General features: G+C 32.2%; 1 protein-coding gene and 1 pseudogene across 1 annotated transcript in view; one reads left to right on the top strand and one right to left on the bottom strand.

Moving 5' to 3' along the window:
• The window catches only part of Dnajc1 (DnaJ heat shock protein family (Hsp40) member C1), a 222,567-nt gene that overhangs the window by 162,654 nt on the left and 37,944 nt on the right, over positions 1-21,969 (bottom strand). The window lies entirely within an intron of this gene.
• On the top strand, positions 13,885-16,476 carry LOC124078297 (melanoma inhibitory activity protein 2-like; annotated as a pseudogene).

The raw sequence follows: 21,969 nt of genomic DNA, 5'->3' as shown, positions 1-21,969 counted from the left end.
TATTCACATTCATAAAAATTAAAAGGACACAGAAGACCAAATTCAGATGGTTTATTCATTGATAATATCTTGCCTTTTAATTTAAAAAGTCATGGTCCTACTAGAGAAATAGTTACTTTTTCATCTGATTTAATGATGAAAATTTTAGGAACTAGGGATGGATTCAGAGTAAGAAACAACCCCAGGAAATCACTGTCATACAACTTCATAAAAAAGATGTTTTTCAAAAGAAAGTAAGCTTTGCAAAAGTATTTCAATAGCTATCTAAGTAGCTTAATGGTAGAATTATTTTAATGTAAGATTAAACACTGGAATTTTTAAAGTGCTAGAATAAAAATGATAAAAAATAAAATTTTTATTGAAAAACAAAATAACTAGATAGCCAAACTTTTTCCAGCTGCTATTCTGATTATATTTCAGATATTAGTAAAAACTATCCAATAGTATAAAACCAAACTTGAAGACATATTGAAAATGATATCTGAACTATCTAGTGGGGTATAAAGCTATCCAGATATATTTTAAGAATTGACAAATGTAATCTGTACTGTTCATAGTTTGTATTAACAGCAGGAGCTGCTACAGTGTACTTTTTTCCTAGTATAATAGAATGTTTTGACAAAACAGATCTTTGTTAAGAAGTATAATAACTGTTACAGATTTCCTTGTGCTTATTACACCTTCAACATACAGTTTAATAAAATATGTTAACTAAATTACATTTCAGGAAAATTTATTTCAAACCTAGTTTACTGAAAGAAATGAGAACTTTGATAGTTCTTCTCTACTTGATTATTTTGTCTTAACAACACTTATAAAATATACTGCTAATGATGATGTGTATAGTATTAAGATTGAAAGTGAGCATAAATACTTTAAATGTAACTGGAAATGTTAATCAATAGAAATGTTTCACTGCAGAGTTTGGAACTACTGGCAGCAAGATTTAAACAGTATCTAAACAAGCTTTAAATGCTAGTGATAGTACTATATAATGCCTACATACTGGTTAAAAAGGAGAAAATACAATCTAGCAACTTAAATGACAGAAAAAGAGTTGTTTTTCCACCACCAAATTAAAGAGAGTATTTATTTATTTATTTATTTATTTATTTATTTAGCAGTACTAAGGATCTGGCCCTTTTTAGTTTTCAAGACAAGGTGTCACTAAATTGCCTAGGCAGGCTTTGAATTTGCAATCTTCCTGTCTCAAAGCTCCTGAATAGCTAGAATTACAGTCGTGTGTCATTGCACCTGGCCTAAAGACAATTTTGAGCCTGTACTACTATTGCAAACAATAGTCCTACAATTCTAATATTTACATCACTTCATCTTTTTCCTTAAAGAAGTTTAATAAAACAAAACAAAAAACAAAAAAAAAAGTTTAACATGTAAAATTAACCTGGTATATAAACCATTGTTACTTCGTAGAACAAATGCTTCAGGGAAATGGGAAAATGTCAAGAGATTCCTCAAGTCAACAATTTTGGTTGAAACTTAACCAGAACCACTTTAAATGAATTTATTTCATTTGTAATTACTATTATAAAGTTAATATTTATAGATCTTTATAGTATCCTAACAGTCTCTTGATTTGGAGTTTTCCTACTCTGAAAAACAAACCCTATCTTTTCAATTCATTTCATTACACAACTGAAAACTAATTTGATGCAATTATATTACTTTACAAGGCATTAATAACAAAAGAACACTTGAACATTTATGAAATGTTTCTAAAATGTGTTCCCTTCTTGCTAAATTTCAAATAATTTATATTAGATAAAAAACAAATAAAAGAACACATGGTGTTCTGTGAGATTGTTACTACTGAGGTGATTAACAACCAAATTATGCTACAAATTTAGCTAACTCTACACATATCCTGAAATGAATCTGTACCATATTTGCTTAGCCAAAGAAAGAAAATCAACTGTTTCTAACTCTATCATTACATGCATTTATAAAAAGTCATGGCAAGTATTCTATTTCAATGAGCTTTCTGTCTCAAATAGAGTAAGAAAAAGTAAAATCATTATTCAAGAAATCGAAGAAAGTAAAACCACTGCAACCCATTTTTCATATGATTTTCCAGTTACACATTCTCTTTCAACATAAAACAAATATTATCTAATGTCAATTCCAAATCAAATATTATCCAATATTTCCTTTCCATATTTTAAGTCCTATAAATACCAGTTATAAAATAGCCACATATTCACTGAAATGCTTTGAGACATTACAATAACCTAAATAATAGTATATTAGAAAGTAAGAAAGTTTACTATTATTGTTTCAAGTTTCTTATTATCCATAAAAGAAATAGACACTAAAATAAACAGTGCACTGAGAACATTAATATTTCTCCTGATAGAAATAATAACTTGTCTTCAATATATAATAATGGATTGTGACTATAAAAGGAAAACATTTCTAATAAGAGCAGGAATATATGCATGTGTGTTCTTTTTTATTTAAAAGAAGATTTTTGTAAAAATTCCTAAGGCTTTCAGTTAATATTTTTAAAAATTGGAGAACCAAATTGGAAAAATATTTGTTTTAAGAACTCAAACGTTGAATAATAACAGGTATAACAATGAAAGTATATTTTCTTATAGTGCAATATTGATTTTACCTGATTTCCTATTAATAAAATACCTTTGACTAATTTGTTAGATATCTAAGCTAACTCTAAACGACTCAAGTAATATCACCGTTTTCCAGTCTAAAGGCAACACAAGATAATAGAGTAATGGCTAACTTTATTCAGAGTTAGTTTGTTAGATGTTTAGATAAATCCCCAAATCCTAAAGTCTCTTATTTGTAAAGAAGTATCTACCAACAAATTTACTGAGAAAATCATCATTTAGTTTAATGAAAAAAAACTGCATTTAGATTTCCAAACTTGCACTATACTATCCAGTGTAAATGTGAAAAATAGTACATTTTTATTTTAGCTATAATTATTCAAACTAATTACCTCTTGTAGTTAAGACTATCATTTTTAAAAACCTAAATTAAAGCCAAACCTAAATTAAAACTAAAATCAAAGTTCCTGTTAACAAGTTTAACATCAATATGTTCTTTCTCTGACAACCGCCTTACTAATAAAGAACTAAAGAACTTGACTCTATATACATTTGTCATTTTAAATTCAAATTCAATTCAAAACTAAGTGTATGTATAAATATATACACATACACCATGTATATACATGTAGTATATATGTATATATATTTACATATATATATTTCACATAAAATGAGCTAATATATGACATTAGTAAAGGATATTTTATTAATACAAAATCAAGTGCTTAAAATTGATATTGAAAAGAAACAATGCAAAGGAGAAAGTTCAGGGAATAATGTGAAAAAGCACATGAAAAGTTGTGTCATCTGTGTATGGGGTGAAGGTGGGAGTTCATAACCCACTAGAATCAAAGTGTGGAATATGATATGTCAAGAAATTTGTAATGTTTTGAACAACCCACAATAAAAAATTAAAAAAAAAAAAAAAAAAAAGTTGTGTCATCTGTAATATGGGGAAATAAATGGCCTATTTTACATGAAAAAAAAATTGATATTGTCCCATAATTAAACAAGTCTATTTTTTAATTACTATTGATTATAACAGATGGTTTTAATCATGGGGCAATATCAATCACATACATATATAATTCCAATAAACTATCAGAAGTTGAAATACAATGGTCTTGTAACTAAAATGTGAAAAGAAAATTGGAACTTTAATAAAAAATAAACTTTTGTTTAATTATAAAGCAATATTAATTTAAGCACCTGATATCTTATTAATAAAATGCCTTTTACTAAGTTTTTAGATATGCAAGCTCATTTTCATTCTAGATAAAAACATTTGAATAACACTTTAACATACTTTTCAACAAATATTAATAGTAATGAAATAGAAATTTAAGACATTAAATAGCTATTTTTTTCAAATTATTAGTAGATATGGTGAATTAATTTCCCTAATTACAATTGACATAAATTCATCCTTAAATATTATCTTGTAAGACGTCCATTTGGATTCAATATATTATGAAAATAATATAAAGCATGAATTTAGAAAGAGAGCAAATGTTCTCCCTTAGAAAGTACTGAAGCTCCATCTAGAGGCTTTTCTCCCTATTACTGTCACTTGCAATATAAGTAATATCACCTAGAAATGTGAATAATATTAAAATGTCAGTGATTTCCTTTGTACCTACCCTTTTGTTATTCATAATGAGTTCTTGCCCTAACCTTCTTGGGGTAGCTCTAGCTCCATCACTGCCATCAAGTGGTAAAAACTAAAACTGAACCTAAAAAAAGAGGAAAGAAAGCAAAGAAAGACAGGAAAAGAAATCCATGTGTTTTTTTTTAATCACTTATCCACCTTCTTTTTTAAGTTCAAGAAATGGATTTATATTTTTCTCCTATGCCATTTAGTCTTAGAAAAATTGTGGAAATAATAAAGTTGTATTTGTTTTTAGAAAACAGTAGCATTATATGTTGCCTTTAAATCTGAAACTGTTGCTTGGTATTTTTATATTTGGAAGATATATGAAAATACTTTGAATTAAACCTATTAAGTTAAATGATGTGTTTTCATGAACTACTGCACTGATAAAGATAATGGTAAGAAACACAGCTAAGATTAACAAATTTTATAATACAGTAGTTATTAAAAGAGAAAATAAAAACTATGATGTGACTAATAAGTATTTTCTATTCCTTCCTTATACAAATAACCTAGAATTTAATAAATTGAACACTCTTATTCTACCCTTAGGATGTAGCTGTAACAGTGTTTCCTCAAAATGTCTTATTGGCCTAGGAAAACATCAGAATAAGGATTTAACACTGAGGAAAGGATAAAAAACAAAAATTAACAATTAAAAAGCAAGGTGGGAATTCAATTCAAATAAAAATTACTTAATCTTTCCCTTTTATATGAACAGTTATTTCCTGAATTATGTTCCCAGAGTTAGGACTTTCAAAAAATAAAACTTCAACTACAGAACTTAGGAGAAAACACCAATGAAATGACGTCTCAGTTCAAGGAATACGGCTCTACCAGATGCACCATAACGTAAGCTATAATTTTTAAATATTTAAAAAAATAATTTACATAAGAAATACATATAGGAATATAGAGTTAACCTGGTAAGTCATATCATTTCAAAAATTTCCCCAAATTGTTAACAAACATTTATTAATAGGCACTTTTATTCATATATTTGTAACAGGAATCTCAGGCTGATCTCATTTCATTCTTTTGGTTAGATTTTACTTTTTATGAGAAATTTGCTTATCACAGAAAAAACTGAAAAAAATTGTAGTTTTGATTACAGGTCTGGATTTCCACGCTAAATTAACAATATAACAATAATAGCCCAAATCCCTACTATGTTTCAAGCATTATTCTAAGTGTTTCACATGTATGGTTTTATTAATATGTCTCTCAACAACCTTATAAGATAGGTGCTACTATTATTATATAGGTTAGGAAACCGAAGCATAAAGGGGTTAAATAACAAAGCATAGTCACAAAAACAAGCAGTCAGCCTGGGTAGTCCTCACTCTTAATCTCTTTCATATAAGGCAAGCTTTCTGAATTTAGTATTACTGACATCTTGGACCACATAATCTTTTGTTGTAGGGAGCTCTTCTGTGCATTGTAGGATGTTTAGCAGCACCCCTAAATTATATCATCCAATGCCAGTAGCATGGCCCCACTGGTAACTCCCTCTCCAGTTAGGATAACCAAAAATGTCTCCCAACAAGTGTCTCCACTGTCAAATATCCCTGGGGGAGACAGAACTGCCCTCAGCTGAGAATCAATGAGATAAGATAATAATTTTATAACATTGCAGACGCAAATGATGAACAACTTAGCTGAAATTAGTTTTTATCAATTTAAAATTATTTACTGCAACACAGAAATGTATACGTATATGGATAGTTCAGAACAGTAATACCCTAAAAGTCTTATAATTAAACGAATAATATATGATATGATTCAAAACCACAAGGTACAAAGTTGATAATGCAAGTTTATATAGGTTAATTTGAAAATAATGGAGATCCATATATTTCATGAAACTTTAAAAACAATCACCTCTGGAAAATCGGTTTGAGGATAAAGTAGGAGAGTATTACCATTTAATTTAAATATTTTCATATTATATTTAACATTTTTCTTTGCTTCTTCCTTGTATTTGTTTACAATGCTGGTGATGGAACTCAGTATATTGGCCAAGCATTTTTTTTCTTCCCATGGTACTGGGGATCGAGCCCCAAAATCGAACCTTGTGCATGTGAGGCAAGCACTCTACCAACTGAGCTACATCCCCAGTCCTATTTTGAGACAAGGAATCAATAAGTTGCTGAGGCTGACCTTGAACCTGAGATCTGCCTCAGCCTCCTGATTTGCTGGGATTACTGGCATGTACCACCATGCCCAGGTTTACTATGCTTTTTAAAAACCAAATTTTAGGAAAACTTTTTCTTTTTGACATGAATATGTCAGTTACACTTATGAAGTGAGCTGTTTTTCACATATTTCTCATTATGTTCTGTACAGATTTACATTTTCTAGACACTTCATGTAAGTGGAAGGAATAAGTTTTTTCTGAAGTTCTGAATAGATTTTACTCAAGTGTCAGATTTGATAGCCAAGAAACTTTTATTTATTTTTAAAAAACATCTACTTTATTATTTTTTAAATTAATTAATTAATTAATTAATTTATTAATTTATTTATTTATTTTTATGTGGTGCTGAGGATCTAACCCAGTGTCTCACAAGTGCTAGGCAAGTGCTTTATTGCTGACCCACAACCCCAGTTCCAAAATCTTTTATTTTTTTGGCAGAAAAATTTTGCTGTTAAAATTCTTTCTAAAATTTATTAACAAGGAAATGAACATATCATAGCTTTGAGATGCTTCAGTTTCTCCTCAATGTGGAATACATTTTTTAAAATATTGATAAGGAGTCCATTTAATACACACATATCCTAAAGTTTGGAATTCCACCTGCAAATGCAAATTCATCTTCCAAAATCCTTTGGCATAACCCTTAACTTCTCTTTCACAGTCCACACAAAATTCATTAGCAAATCCTGTTCATTTTTCCTTTAAAAGTATACTCTGAATCTGAACACAATTACCAGTAATACCATGTATCATTATCAGTATTTGTTTTAAGCCACCATAATTTTTTGCCTGGTTCATTATAAAATCTATTTCACAACTTCTGCCCCAGCTTGGCATCTACCTTCAGCAGTCTATTTTTAGCATAGCAGCAAGACTAAGATGAAAAAAAGATCCAGTCAAAAGCCTCCAATAGTTTTCCATTTTACTCAGATCAAAAAGTAAAGTCCTTAGTGGGGGTATCTTCAGAATTACAATTAATACCTTCAACTTATAACAACCTAATTTAACTTATTACACTAGGTAACCACTTAGAATATAACTAAAATAGATACTAAACAAGAAAGAAAAAGGGAATCATAATGATATACTATAAAACAACAACAACAACAACTAAATGGCTAGAAGTGTAGTTCAGTGGTAAAGTACTCATCAAGCAAATACTAAAGCACTGGCTTCAATCCCCTACACCACCAAAAGCAAACAATCATAAACCAAGAAAACACAAAATCAGACAGACAGTAATGGAAACAATGAGGAACAAAAACACAAGATACAGAAAACAACATGAAAGGAAACTATCAAGAAAACAAGTCCAGAAGGGTGAAAATATCTGCAAATCATATAATAAGAAGTACATATAATAAGGAGTCAATATCTTGAATGTATCAAGAACTCTAACAACAACAAGGAGACAAATAATCCAATTTTAAAACAGGCAAGGGACTTGAATACAATTCTTCAAAAAAGATACACAAATGGCTACTAAGTATATGAAAAGATACTCAACATTAATCATTAGGAAAATGTAAACCAAAACTACCACTTCATACCTAGAATGGTTATATTTTAAAAAGTAGAAAATAACAAATGTTTGTGAGGATGTGGAAAAATTTGAAAAGCTTATACATTACTGGAGGAAAAATAAAATGATGATACTGATATGGAAAACAGAAGGACATTTACTCAAAAGGTTAAAACACTTCATTAACACATGATTTAGCAATTCCACTTCTAGGTATATACCCAAAAGAACTGAAAGCAAGGCCAGTCAGTGGCACACACTACTTGGGAGACTGAAGCAGGATGATTACTAGTTCAAAGACAGCCTGGGCAACTTATCAAGACCCTACCTCAAAATTTTAAAAGGGCTAGGGATGTAGCTCAGTGATACAACACTTGTCTAGGAAATGCAAGGACCTGGGTTCAATCTCCAGTACTGCAAAAATAAAAATAAGATTAAGGGAGGAGGAGGAGGAGGAGGAAGAGGAGGAGGGGGGGAGGAGGAGGAAAATTGAAAGGAAGGACTCAGTGAAACTTGTACATCAAGGTTCATAGCTGCATTATTCACAACAGCCAAAGGTGAAAACAACCATAATTGTTATCAATAGATAAATGGATAAATAAAAGTGTTATATACATAAAATAGATTCCAGTCATAAAAAGGATTGAAATACTATATGTTCTACCACATGAATGAACCTCGAAAACATTAAATTAAGTAAAATAAGCTAGATACAAAAGACAAACATTGTACAATTTCACTTATATGAAGTATCTAGAACAGGAAAATTCATAGATGGAAAGTAGAATAGAAGTTACTAGTTTACCAGGAGAGAGAATGGGAGACAGACTTTCAGTATGGGGTTATGGAAAAGTTTTGGAAATAGATCATGGTGATAGTTTTGTAACATTGTGAATGTACTTAATGCCAATGAGTTCTAATCCTAAAGATGTTTAAAATGATAATTTCTTGTTATATACATTTTACCATCATTTCTTTTTAAAAAGTCAAAGTCCTTACAATCACATCTAGACCTCCAAAATCCTCAAAATGTCCTATGATGTCACAGGGACCTGATGACTCATTATCTCTGAACTCATCCCCAACCACTATTCCTCTGGCTTTCTCCACATTCATGCCTCCTCCTTGATGTTTCTTGAACATACTGGCCATAGTCATGCTCAGAGCCTTTGCATTTGCTGATCCCTCTGCCTGATATGGTCTTTCCACTCATCTTCATGATTCACATCCTCTCTTCTTCATTGTTTTTTTTTCAAATATCAATCACTCTGTGAGGACTTCCCTATCTACCCCCACCTAAAACTGCAGTTTTCCACAATTCATTTCCCCCAAAACATCCCTATTGCATTCTTCCACTATGTGTTTCTCTATAGAATTTGAACTATCTGGTTAATATATGTTCCACAGATTTTCAATCTCTTCCAGTAGAATGTAAACACCAAAGAGGCAGGAATTTTAAACTGTTTTGTTTAGTGCTGTGTCTCTAAATTCATGACAGGCACATATTGAGCAATCACTAAATAATTGTTAAATTAATGAATAGTAAATGACTCTAAATACTAATATCAGACTATTGATATAAGACTTTCCACTTCTTAAACCTTCAAAATTAGAAAGGGCTTTATTTTTACTCTAAAGTCTATTCTATCCATCTAAATATAATTAAAGCCTGTTACTTTATTACTGACTCCCCCCCTTTGCTATGTTTAATTTATCATTGAAGATCATTATTACTATTTCTGTAAAGTTTAAAGTTTAATTTAAATTCAAGTTTCCTTATTCACTTTAATAGATAACAAAATTATGTACTGAAAAATATTATATAATGATTGATAAAGCAAGGCTTCTAATTTCTAATGCAATTTTCTCTCTCTAGGATATTTTCCTTCAATTAAAAAAAATTTTGAATTAATACATAAAACATGAAAATTGTACATATTAATGAAGGACCTTATGCTTTCCCTTATTTATTTATTTATTTGTTTGTTTGTTTATTTATTTATTTATTTATGGTACTGGAGATAGAACTCAGGAGCACTTATACTGAGCCATATCCCCAGCCCTTTTTATATTTTATTTAGAGATGGGGTCTTACTGAGTTGCTTAAGGCCTCGCTAAATTGCTGAGGCTGGCTTTGAACTCACAATCCTCCTATCTCAGCCTCATGAGCCACTGGGATTACAGGCAGGAGCCATCACCATACCTGGCTTCTTCCTTTAGTTTCTTATTTTAAATTATTGTTGTTTAAACTCATACAGGAATTAGAATCAGAGGGTCTTTAATTCTGTATGTCATGAAGCACAATCCATTGGTAAGATATTTCAGTTTTGTTCAAGTTGCCAAACTATATCCTACTTGCTCCCCAAACCTATTTCTTTCTGGTTCTTCCTGATTATCCTAAGACAACAAACAGTATATACACAGGTAAAAGTCAATTTAAACAAATTTTCAAATACACTTACAAGAAGCAAAACACATTAATGTGTCTCACTAACTAGAGCTATTAAAGATAACTATTGTCTCAAAATCTGCTTCACATAATTGTAAACTCTGCTATGTATAAGAAGTGCTATTGAGCAGGACAGTTTGTGCTTTACTTCTAAGTACTGGGTGGGTCCAGTCACATGAATTTATTTCCATCTATTAACTTCTACTCTTTTTAAATCTTTATATGTTGGGTGTTTCTCTTATAAACAGCATATATCTTTGTTTTGCCATTTTTAAAAAAAATTGTTAACTTTTTTCTTTAACAAGATGATTTTGTACATTTAAAGTGGTTTATTAATACTCTGATCCTGGCCTTTTATATTTCATTTTGTTTGTTTTCTTTCTTTCTTTCTTAAGTGTTCTTTTTGACTATTTCTTCATACATTCTTTCCCCTACTTCCCATCATACTTATTTTGAAGTTACAGGTTCTATTCTATTAATGGCTACTCCAGTTAGTTTGAAATACATATTAAATTTGACAAAGTCTAAAGTTAATTATCTTCTTCCTCCTCTTAAAACTATAAGAACCTTAAAATAACCTGAACTCTGATCACTTCCTCCAAACTTATATACTGCTGTCACACAAACTTTTAGTTTTATCCTATTTGCCCTTTTCAAAAAATCAGATATTTCTCTTATACAGTCAAGTTTGCTTAGGATTTACTTATATAATTATCATTATACTAATTTTTCCATCTTGCATCTCAGACTTTCCCCATGACAATCACTTTCCTTCTTCCTGAAATTTAGCCTTGGTATGTGCTTCAAAAAGGAACTGTATCTTTTTAACTCTGTTTTTCTTATTTATCTGGAAATGTCTTTACTTTGTTCTCTTTCTTGAAAGACAGATTCACTTTGTATAGAATTCTAGAGTTAAGGTTATTTTCCTTGGTGCCCTTAAGACAATACACCCTTTTCCCCATTGTTGCTCTTCAAATTTTATCATTCTGAAAGTTATTTAATAAATTAATATTCTCATTTTCCTCCTTTACTAAGTTGTTTAAAGGAGGTCAGTAGGAAAAAAACAACAAAAATTTCATGTTTCTTAATAAGTATTGAAATATGAGATTTCTTTTTGAAAGCAATAATGTAGAAATAGCACTAAAACTAGAAAGTAGACAGAAACAGGAAATTCTCCCTTAAAGACAGACTGATAAACACTTAATAATAAAGGATCTGAAACTTATCAAGTGGGAAGAAAGTACTTGCAACCCTGTCAAATATTGCTCCTGTCCTTCCATGATGAATATTTTTCTTTGTAGATCTTGACAAACTCCCTCCCTTGTCAGCATCTCTATCTAAAGTTGACAGACCAAAGATTTATTTTCAAACATGGATCACAATGAAATATAAAGTTGATTTGATTTCTGCTACGTTACTGCCACAAAAATATTTCTAAAATTATTTTCTCAGGCATAATTAGTGTGTTCACTGATTAACAAATAAAATTATCAGCCAAAAAATTTAGACTCTTATCCTAAGTATTTTTGGAGATGTTTTGCCTAATTTGTCTATATTTATGATCTCTTTTCCACATTTTATGTCATACTAAAGTTTGAAAGAATAGCTTCTAGACTTTTCTCCTAACTTCATTGAGTTACAATTGACAGTTTAAAATTATAGCATTGTAAACCAGGCACTGTGGAGCACATCTGAAATCCCACTGGCTTGGGAGGCTGAGGCAGGAGGATTGCAAGTTCAAAGCCAGTCTCAGCAAAAGCGAGGCACTGAGCACCTCAGCAAGACCCTGTCTCTAAGTAAAATATTTTTTAAAAAAGGGTTAAGGCTGTGGCTTAGTGGTTGAGTGCCCCTGAGTTCAATCTCCAGTACACACACACACACACACATTATAGCACTGTAATATCTAAGTTGCAAACTTGATACTTTGGCTTGTCTTTTTGTTTGTTTGAGACAGGGTCTCAATAAATTGCTTAGGGCCTCGATAAATTGCTGAGGCTGGCCTTGAACTTGTGATCCTCCTGCCTCAGTCTCCTAAGTGACTGGGATTATAGATGTATGACACCATGCCCATCTGATAAGTTGATTCTGATACACGTATATACATTGTGAAATATTCACCACAATCAAACTAATTAACATATATTACCTCACATAACTAAATTTGTTAAAAAGTTTCTAAACTTTCACGCCCTATAGAATAGGATAAGTGTTTTAGTTTACACTGATACAACTCTGGCCATAGAAATATAAATAATAATCAGTCTAATCATACATAGTGGCATAATGCCTTTGAACTTCTTACATATTTAGAGATATTTAGAAAACCAATGACTACTAGTGAATGTTTTCCTTCAAACATTAGATCTGTCTCATGAACAATTCAAGCATAACTATAAATAAAAAAATATGTCTGGATGTCAAGCATCAAGCAATGAACTATTTATCTTAACAACAACATAATTCACTTTCAGGAGCTAAAACCATTTCAAAGAGTCATATCTGTTCTTCTCTTTGCTATATATTTATAATAACCAACTTAGAAGTTTTCAAGTCCTATGAGAAGTCAAAAGAAAAGAACATTTGAGAAAAAGATTTTGAAGACTCTTTTAACTAAATAGTAGCCTAGAAAAACTGACATGAAAAATAACTCAAGTTTTAGGCTCCTTCTTTTTAGGAACATTAGATATGCTGTGCTTTATTAAAGTAACTTGTCATAACTGATTTGTGCCCATGTTACAACTCTTCTAAAATTACTTTTAAAAGAGTCTAACATGAGAGTTTTCCTATAGAAGTAATTCAAATTACTTGTATAGAAAGTGTCAATAGGGCTGGGGATGTAGGTCAGTGGTACAGAGCTTGCCTACCATGTAGAAGGCCTTAGAGTTTAGCCCCCAACACTGCAAGGAAAGGGAGGAGAGGGAACAGAAATGGAGGAAAGGGACAAAGATAGATGGAAGGAAGGAAAAGGGGAGGTGCCAAAAGGGGAGGGAAAAGAATGAGTCATTAAAACAAAACAACAAGTGGTATAAATATAAATATGTGGCATAAAAGTTCTAAAAAAATTCTACTAAGCTTTAGAATTTTAGTTACATCAAACTGGATATTATGACTGTATAGAATAACTAGTGCATAAAAAGTTCCACGGTGGCCTGGCTGAAACCAAACCCAGGGGTGGATGGCATGGAGAGAATGCATAGTGGGCTCAAGTGGGACCAGATTGAGCTTGTGCTGCTTCAGGACACACAGCATAGAGAAGGGGCAGAGACTCCCCAAAAGGGGGGCAGTGTGAGCCCATGAGGCCTGTGGGAGCTGGTGAAGATGGTTCCCCCCCCAACCGCCCCCAGCCAGTCTGCAGTGGTTGCTCTGTTGCCTGGTGCAGGTTCCAGTTCCAGACCAAACACAGATCAAACCACAGCCTGTGTGGGTATGGCTGGGCAAGCTGTGGTTGTGGTGGCAATAGCCAAAGAAGTCTTGGAGGAGCCACGGGGTGCCCTTCAGCCATACTAGGGGGTGGTCCTGGAAGAAGTATGCAGGGTTGTGGCAACATTGTCTGAAGACATGAAACCAGGCCCTAATCCTTATGGCATTCTTTGGGAGTTGGTGATATGTACAGCTATTGGATTTTTTGCTGTTCTCTCATTTTTGTGGAGATGTTTTCAATCTGTGAAAAGCAGGCTATATGTGGGAAGAGAAAGAAAGCTTGCTCTAAAACTTTCTGGACTAATTGAAGAAAAATGTGAACTACTTGAAAAAGTTAGCCTTGTTCAAAAAGAGCATGAAGGCTTACAGTCATCTTTAAAGGATGGTGGTTTTGAGAAGGGTTCAACAGAAGCACAAAATTTGGAGGCAACATATGAATAGCTAGATAAGTCCAAATCTAAATGTGGGAATGAATTACTCTTTCTAGAAAAAGAGCCAAAAGAACAGAAAGTTAAACATTCTAAACAGGATGAAATAATGGCGGATATATTAAAAAGGATAAAATCCCTAGAAGACAAATCAAAATCCCTCAAATCACAAATAGATGAAGCTAAAACAACCCTCAGAATATTTCAAGTGAATGAAGAAGGACTTATGCTGGCAATAAAAGAGGCTTTGAATGAAAATTCCCAACTTCAGCAGACTCAGAAACAGACTTTAAAACAAGAAGCTAAAGTATGGAAGGAACAAGTATGTGTCCACAATAAAGAGAAAATACCATTTGAAGACTTTAAAGTACATGCAGAAAAAGTTCTAAGTGATAAAGAAAATCACATCGAATCTCTGACTGAATGCTTGCTGAAGATCAAAGATAGGTCTTCTCCAAGCACAGGAGCCCAAACAGATGATGGTAACTTGGAATTGGAAATGAAGAGCGAATCAGAAATTGGTGCTCACTTAGATAATCAACCAAAAGGAGCTTTGAAGAAACTGGTTAATGGTGCTAAACTAAAGGCCCCTTTAAAAATCTTAGAAAGAGAAAGAAGTCAAATTTTTACTTTATAATCTGAAGTAGAGAAAACAAAGGAAGACCTTATAGAACACTCTAAAAATCTAAAGACTGAACAAGCATCTTTGCAGTCAGAAAATACACAGCTTGAAAGTGAGAATCAGAAGCTTCAGCAGAAATATAAAGCCATGATGGAATGATATCAAGAAAGTATAATGAAACTCCACAGGAAATTAAGTGCAGAGGAAAATTACCAGGTAGAGCAAGAGGAAAAACTTCCCAAAGTGGAAGAAATGATCAGTCATACAACTGAACAGCTGGAGACCTACAGAAAGCAAGCCAAATATCTTGAAGAAGAACTGGAGATGACTATTCATTTCTCTCAGGGGCAGATTATTTCCTCTGAGAAAAAAAGCACATAATAGTGAGTTGGCAGCTTGGATTACTGAAAGAAACCTCAATTATTTAAGGAAACAAAATGCTCGCAACACACAAAAATTAACTGAAAAGGAGTTTAAATTTAAACTTTTAGAAAAAGATCCATTTGCACTTTATGCTTCAAATACAGCATTTGGCAGAAAGCATTCCCCAAATTGTCCCTCACCTTTGGGCCGACCTTCATCTGAAATGAGACCTCCTCATTTGGAAAAGAAAGGTCCACTCACACTCTCACCTTTGGGAGGAGGAAGAGGCTCAAGGGGCCCAGAGAATCCTCTGGACCATCTGACTAGCAATGAAAGAAGAGACTCACACTATGATAGGTTAACTGATCCTCAGAAAGCACCTTCTGACATCGAGTCCCTGTTATCTCCATGGGAACAGGCACATAGGATAATGATCCCTCCACCAGGCCAACCATATTCTGATCCACGTCTTTCTCTACAAAGGCAAGATGGATGTTATTCTAATTATGATAGACCACCAGGTCCAGCAGAACTCAGAAGTTCTAATATGCGTTCTTCAGATAAAGTGAATGGGCCTATGTCTTTAGAAACAGAATCCAGTAGAAAGGATACCAAAGCCGATCTTGGTGATTCCAGTGTGCCTGATTCATCTCTCCCTGCTGAAAGCCAAGCAATTGGTTCTGCCTCTGTTTTTGCACCTTTTTCTCTAATCAGAGGTCCCTTGTTTCCAGTGGATCCAAGTAGTCAGTTCATGAGAAGAGAACCTTTTTCCCTCCATGTCCTCCAGGAAACGTGTATGGAGCATTTCAAGATTATATTCCACCAGGCCCACCATCCCCTCCATTCCCAATGGGACCCCAGTGTTTTCCTCAGTATCTCCCCCAAGAGCTGGATTTCTCCCCCTCCCCAGACTCACCACCCTTTCCATTCCCAATGGGACCACAGTGTTTTCCTCAATATCTCCCCTCAAGAACTGAATTTCGGGGCTAGGGATATGGCTCAAGCGGTAGCGCGCTCGCCTGGCATGCGTGCAGCCCAGGTTCGATCCTCAGCACCACATACAAACAAAGATGTTGTGTCTGCCGAAAACTAAAAAATAAATATTAAAAAATTAAAAAAAAAAAAAGAACTGAATTTCCACCCCTCCTTCCCCCGCATTCTGAAAGTAGAAGTGAGTTCCCTTCATGTTTGATTCTACCTTCAAATGAGCCTGCTACTGAACATCCAGAAACATAATAAGGAACCTGACAATAGTTTTGATCTCTCTTCAAAAGTTATTTGATTTAGCTCTTATTTTTAGTTTAAGTATCTGCTATTACTTCAGTGATTTTACTTTTGTTCCAATTTAAGCTTAATGGAATTATAATTCTTAGAATAGTATTTTGTAAATAAAGATTTAAATATGAATCTTATGAGTAAATTACTTCCATTTTATTTTATTCTGGATGGTATAACTTAATTTGATTAATCCACTATTACATAAACAACAATGGGAGTTTTATATTTGTAATCTTGCAGGTGGGAATTTTTTTTAACATTTTTTAGGTGTAGATGGACACAACACAATGCCTTTATTTTTATGTGGTGCTGAGGATCAAACCCGGGTCCTACTTGTGCTAGGGGAGCGCTCTACCGCTGAGCCACAATCCCAGCCCAGTTGGGGATATTTTAAACTCCAAACAAAGGCTGTGCCTTTATGCCAAGAAATGTATTTACTATGATTGCTGCAAATGTGAAAGTAACACTATGCTTAATGAAATATTTTAATTGATTTAAAGTCTTGTTTGGCATTAAAATAAAAATCAGCTAGTTTTTCCATAAAAAATAACTTGAACTTATTAAGAATAAACAAGAAAACATGACTGAATATATCATGTAAACAGGAGGTTTCAAATACAAAAAAAATTCCAGTTCTCAAAAAATTTTTAGGAATTGGAAACCACAATTTAAGCTCACTTTATCCCAATTTTCCATTATATCTTCTTTATTTTATGTTCATTTTCATAAAATAAAGAATTGCATTCGGCTGTGGTTCACTGATATTTTGAGTGTCCTAGTCTTTGTTTGGCTTTCAAGGAGACTTTTGTAAAATATAAATGAATTATTAGAACACTGAAATGAAAAAAAACCAAAGATATAATTCCATATTTTGTTATTGTTAGATTCGATAGTCATGACTCTGCCAAACTACTATAAAATTTTAAAAACTCTTACTCTCAATTTCTATATCAATGCAAACAAGTAACAATTTGCAAAACTGCACCAGTCCAGAGACTATTGGACTATGTTTTGACTATTGGACTAACACTTTGAACTATGTTTTCCCCATAGAGATCAAGAAAGAACATTTATTAAAGATACTTTAATTAAGAATTAGTGGTTAAAGCTTTATTCAAGTGTTAAATATTCTCTTAACTTTTTTTTGTGAAGAGTATACATTGGGGGCTGGGGATATGGCTCAAGTGGTAGCGCGCTCGCCTGGCATGCGTGGGGCCCGGGTTCGATCCTCAGCACCACATACAAACAAAGATGTTGTGTCCACCAAAAACTGAAAAATAAATACTGAAATATTCTCTCTCTCTCTTTCTCTTTTTTTAAAAAAAAGAGTATACATTGAAGTCTAAAATAAATGCCGTAATATGACTTTCTTCTTAAAAATAAGAAGCAGCTTTATCACATTTGAGGGCCAGTGAAAAGTCTGAATGATATTTGAGCATACAATTAACTTAAATGAGAAAAAAGTTGGGCCTTGAAAAAAGAAACTCTACAAGTTTAATAAATCTAATCTTTCTGTTTTCCCTCAAGAGTTACACTAGTTGTTAAATAAATCCTATAAATCTTACTTCACAGCATAAAACAATACGTGCTCTAAATGAGTAGACAGAAGTCTACAGCCATGGTCTCTATAAAATGATCACTCATTTTTAATTCAGAACTACTTTTACCTTAACTTCTACTGGATAATAGTTGCTGATATAGTTCATGTTTTACAACAAGAAACTGGAAATAAGATAATTTTAGATTGAAAACAGAACTGAAATGCCTAAATATCATGATACAGTCTTGTAAAAAGTTTTTGCTTCAAAAGAATAAAAAGCTGAAAGGTCCTTCTAAATATGACACCATTTATCAAATCAGCTTCCAACTTTGATTATAACTCTATAAACCACAGTTAAATAAAATAAAACAATATTAAAAATTGGCAATTTATAGAATAAGCCTTAAGGAAATATTAAGTCCAAAAATGAAATTAGTATATACAATACATATTTATGTACACATTACCTAAATAATAGGGCTACCTGTTATTATAAAAATCAAAATTCTCACAACCAAAGAAGAATCTTTCTTCCAATATTTGAGCCATCATAGTTAAAGGAATAGTCTTTCCTACATGACTTATGAGGACAAATAGAGCATCAATGAATGAAACAAGTATCTGATTAAGTTTTAGTAAGCACTAACAATAACCTAAAAAGAAAAAGACTATATCTCCATTATCAAAAAAATACAAGCCAAAAATAGATAACCAACAATAATTAGACCTAAATTATTTTCTAATGTTCTATTCATTACCAGGATTCTTTCATTCTATAGTGGTCATAAAAAAGTGGTAGCCTGAAATACTTCTTAGCACTTGCCTACCATCTGTTCTTCTACAATAGAGAATATAGGTGCAATAGAATTTTGCTGAGATGCATTAAATTCACATATTGAGGGATATCAATATTCCTCCAATATGCTATGAACCTGAAGGCATTGATATTGGGTAAAAGAATTGTGTTTAAAAACAAATTTGAGATAAACTGTAAAGTAATAGAATGTGATATCATTAATAAAATTATTTTTAATAATTATTAAGACCACAGTTTTATGCTCATTATTTAAAAAAAAAGAAAATGTTAGAAAAAATTGTGGAGATGAAGGTTTCTCTAGCTTTCATACAATTTTTAATAGTAATCTGTCAACTGGACAGGCCTTAATACTTTTCTATTATAAAGAAGTTATACTTAACCTCACTAGTTAAAATTAAAATAAGATAGAATTTTTCATTCTCAAGAATATAGAAAATGTAAAAGTGTTAAACAAGAATATTAAATAGAGCTAGCATGTGGGGAGCATAAATTAGCATTGCCACTTGGAAAAGTTGGCTGTGTCTAACAAAATATGATGTAGCCTATGATCCAGAATAATCCACTTGTAGGCACATAACCCAGAGTAGGCTAAGATATACAATATAAAATATATTTTTTATTAAACTTTTTGATTGAGTTCTACAGTAGCAGATTTATTTAATATTTACAACTCAAACCCAACAATATATATTTCATGGAAAAATAAATACCATTTACTCTGACACTTTTTACTACGTTGTTCTGTTCTCTTTTAAAATGCAGATTCCAAACTACTAAACTGATTTTTTAATGCTGTTTGGAAAACACTGCCCAGAAAAACTAGTGATACATACATAACAACATCTATAAGTCTGTTCACTGTGGCATTGCTTAAAATAGAGAAAATAACTGAATATAACTTTAATGTCCATTAATAGGCAAAAAACTAAAATATGAAATACAATGCAGTTATCAGTTTAAATTAGATCTAGGTAACATGAATGCATCTCTATGTAATATGCATAATTCATAAAAATACAACGTATAGTGAAAAAAGCAGAATGATATTTTCAGAATATCATTAATTTCCAGCAATATCATGTTTATAAATATATAAAAATACTAAAATTGTTTAGAAGTATATATTTTAATATATTAACTCACAGTAGGGTGGAGGTACTAGCAGATAAAGAGGACTTTAGCTATATATGTTTTAATTTTTAAAGAGTTTTTAAATGTTACTTGAAAAAAAATTTCAGAGTTTCAGTAAGTTTTGTGGTATAAATTGATAAAATGAGAACAGAGGTGAGGAAGAATTAAGGACAGTTCAGTAGAACCAGGTATAATATCCACACACATGAATCAATAAGAGAAAAAAAGAAACTTAAAAAACATAAGGACTAAGGAAAGATTAGGATTAAAGAAGTATGTAGCAACAGCTGGAGAAAAAAGCATGAAGTGGGCAGAAAAGGAGGAAGAAAAGGCCTAACAATTGGTAAACTGATCCATCCCTCATTGGTGGTTCAACTGTATAAATAAAAGAGTGGCAGCTTAGTGGGAAAGTACTTAGCAACTCTGTTTACACAGACAACAGAAAGTGCCACTGGAGTGGCAAATTGAACCCAACAAGGCCAATTAACCCTTTCACCTTAGTGTTTTACACTACCTATCCTTCTTACTGTGCCTCTGTTGATCTACACAGATATGTGTTAGGACCAAATGCAATGATAAATCATTGTTACATGTATTGATGAATTCTGCCAATTCCACAAAGCACAGCATTTTATTTAGTGTTCTGAATACCTTCTTTTCTACTCTCATCTGTTTTTAATTAAGAAACACTTTCAAAGGAAGATAAGTTATCCCTAAACTTAACCTACACATGTCCTTTATTAAACTACTCAAGTTTTTTGACTTAAAGTATTTTTAAAATGTAATACTCACCTCAAATTTCTTCTAGATAAATTAGGGAAAGATTAGAGAAAGATTTAGATGGGCAAAAATGTAATAAAGAAACACTAAAATTCACTGAAGAGGTCTGTAACAACCTTATAGCTGCTGAATGAGCAATATTTCTATGACTACAATTTATTACTTAAAGAGAAACTTTACATCTTAAAGGGCTATATTTTTTAAGATAGTGATAGGTTTACTGCTGACTGATTTTTCTGCTTCTCAAATACAGTCATGTCTTTTTAAAATCATGTATATTTGAGAGCAAGGATCATATTCTCAACATATTCTATAAAATCTAGAAAAATGTCATGTACCAACTAGGTGTACAAATATTTGGTAAAAGTATGTTGTGCACTGTTGACATGTGAAAGTCTTGTTTCTATGAAGTAAGGTAAATAACAAAAGTACATAATTGTTTAGTTGCAAACTAAGGCAATTCACATAAATGTTTATTCATTAATCCTAACACTGTCTTTTCCTCACTATCCACGCTCCCAAAGGTACCAACATCATCCTGCCATCAGCTGAAATTCCATGTCAAATTTTCTCCTGGCCATATTATTTATTACTGAATCTTATTAGTAATTATATTTCTAAATGCTAGTCAAATAATGGGAAAATCCCAACAGATTATTTTGAGGAGGGTTGTGAAGGGATAATACACTGTATTTCTTAATCCAACAAAGACCAACAGCACTTTGAAAAGGTTACCCTTGCATTTTAAGAGGAAGGGATGTTTCCCTGCTCTGGCTTTTCTCAACTCTTCCTACTTAGTAACTAGAGAATTCTGCCTTCCTTATGAGACAGATGCTATGTTGATTTCCATGGCCATGTTAAAATTGGTGGAGAAAAAGACAATTATGGCAGCTTCAGCCTTTCTCTCATTTAGATTAAAAATTTGTGAATGCAGGCCACCTACTAGGATCTTCTATTTCTCTTTTTTCCATAACACCAGCACAAACATTGCAAAAGCAATCAATCAAAACAATCAGTAAAGAGGCAAAGAGCCAATGGTAAGCAACAGAAGAAAGAAGCAGATATAACCCACATCTACTCTCTTGAATGAGTTGGAGCATGATGATGCTTTTTTTGGAGGTAGATAGAGAATAGAGTGGACCCTCACCACACTACTGGACTCCTACTCCCTTGAAATATTCTC

This window comes from Marmota monax, unplaced genomic scaffold (assembly GCF_021218885.2).
Source record: "Marmota monax isolate L192 unplaced genomic scaffold, Marmota_monax_Labrador192_F-V1.1 WCK01_AAM20220418_F8-fsc00098, whole genome shotgun sequence".
NCBI classification, from domain to species: domain Eukaryota; kingdom Metazoa; phylum Chordata; class Mammalia; order Rodentia; family Sciuridae; genus Marmota; species Marmota monax.
This window is presented reverse-complemented; position numbering and strand designations above follow the sequence as displayed.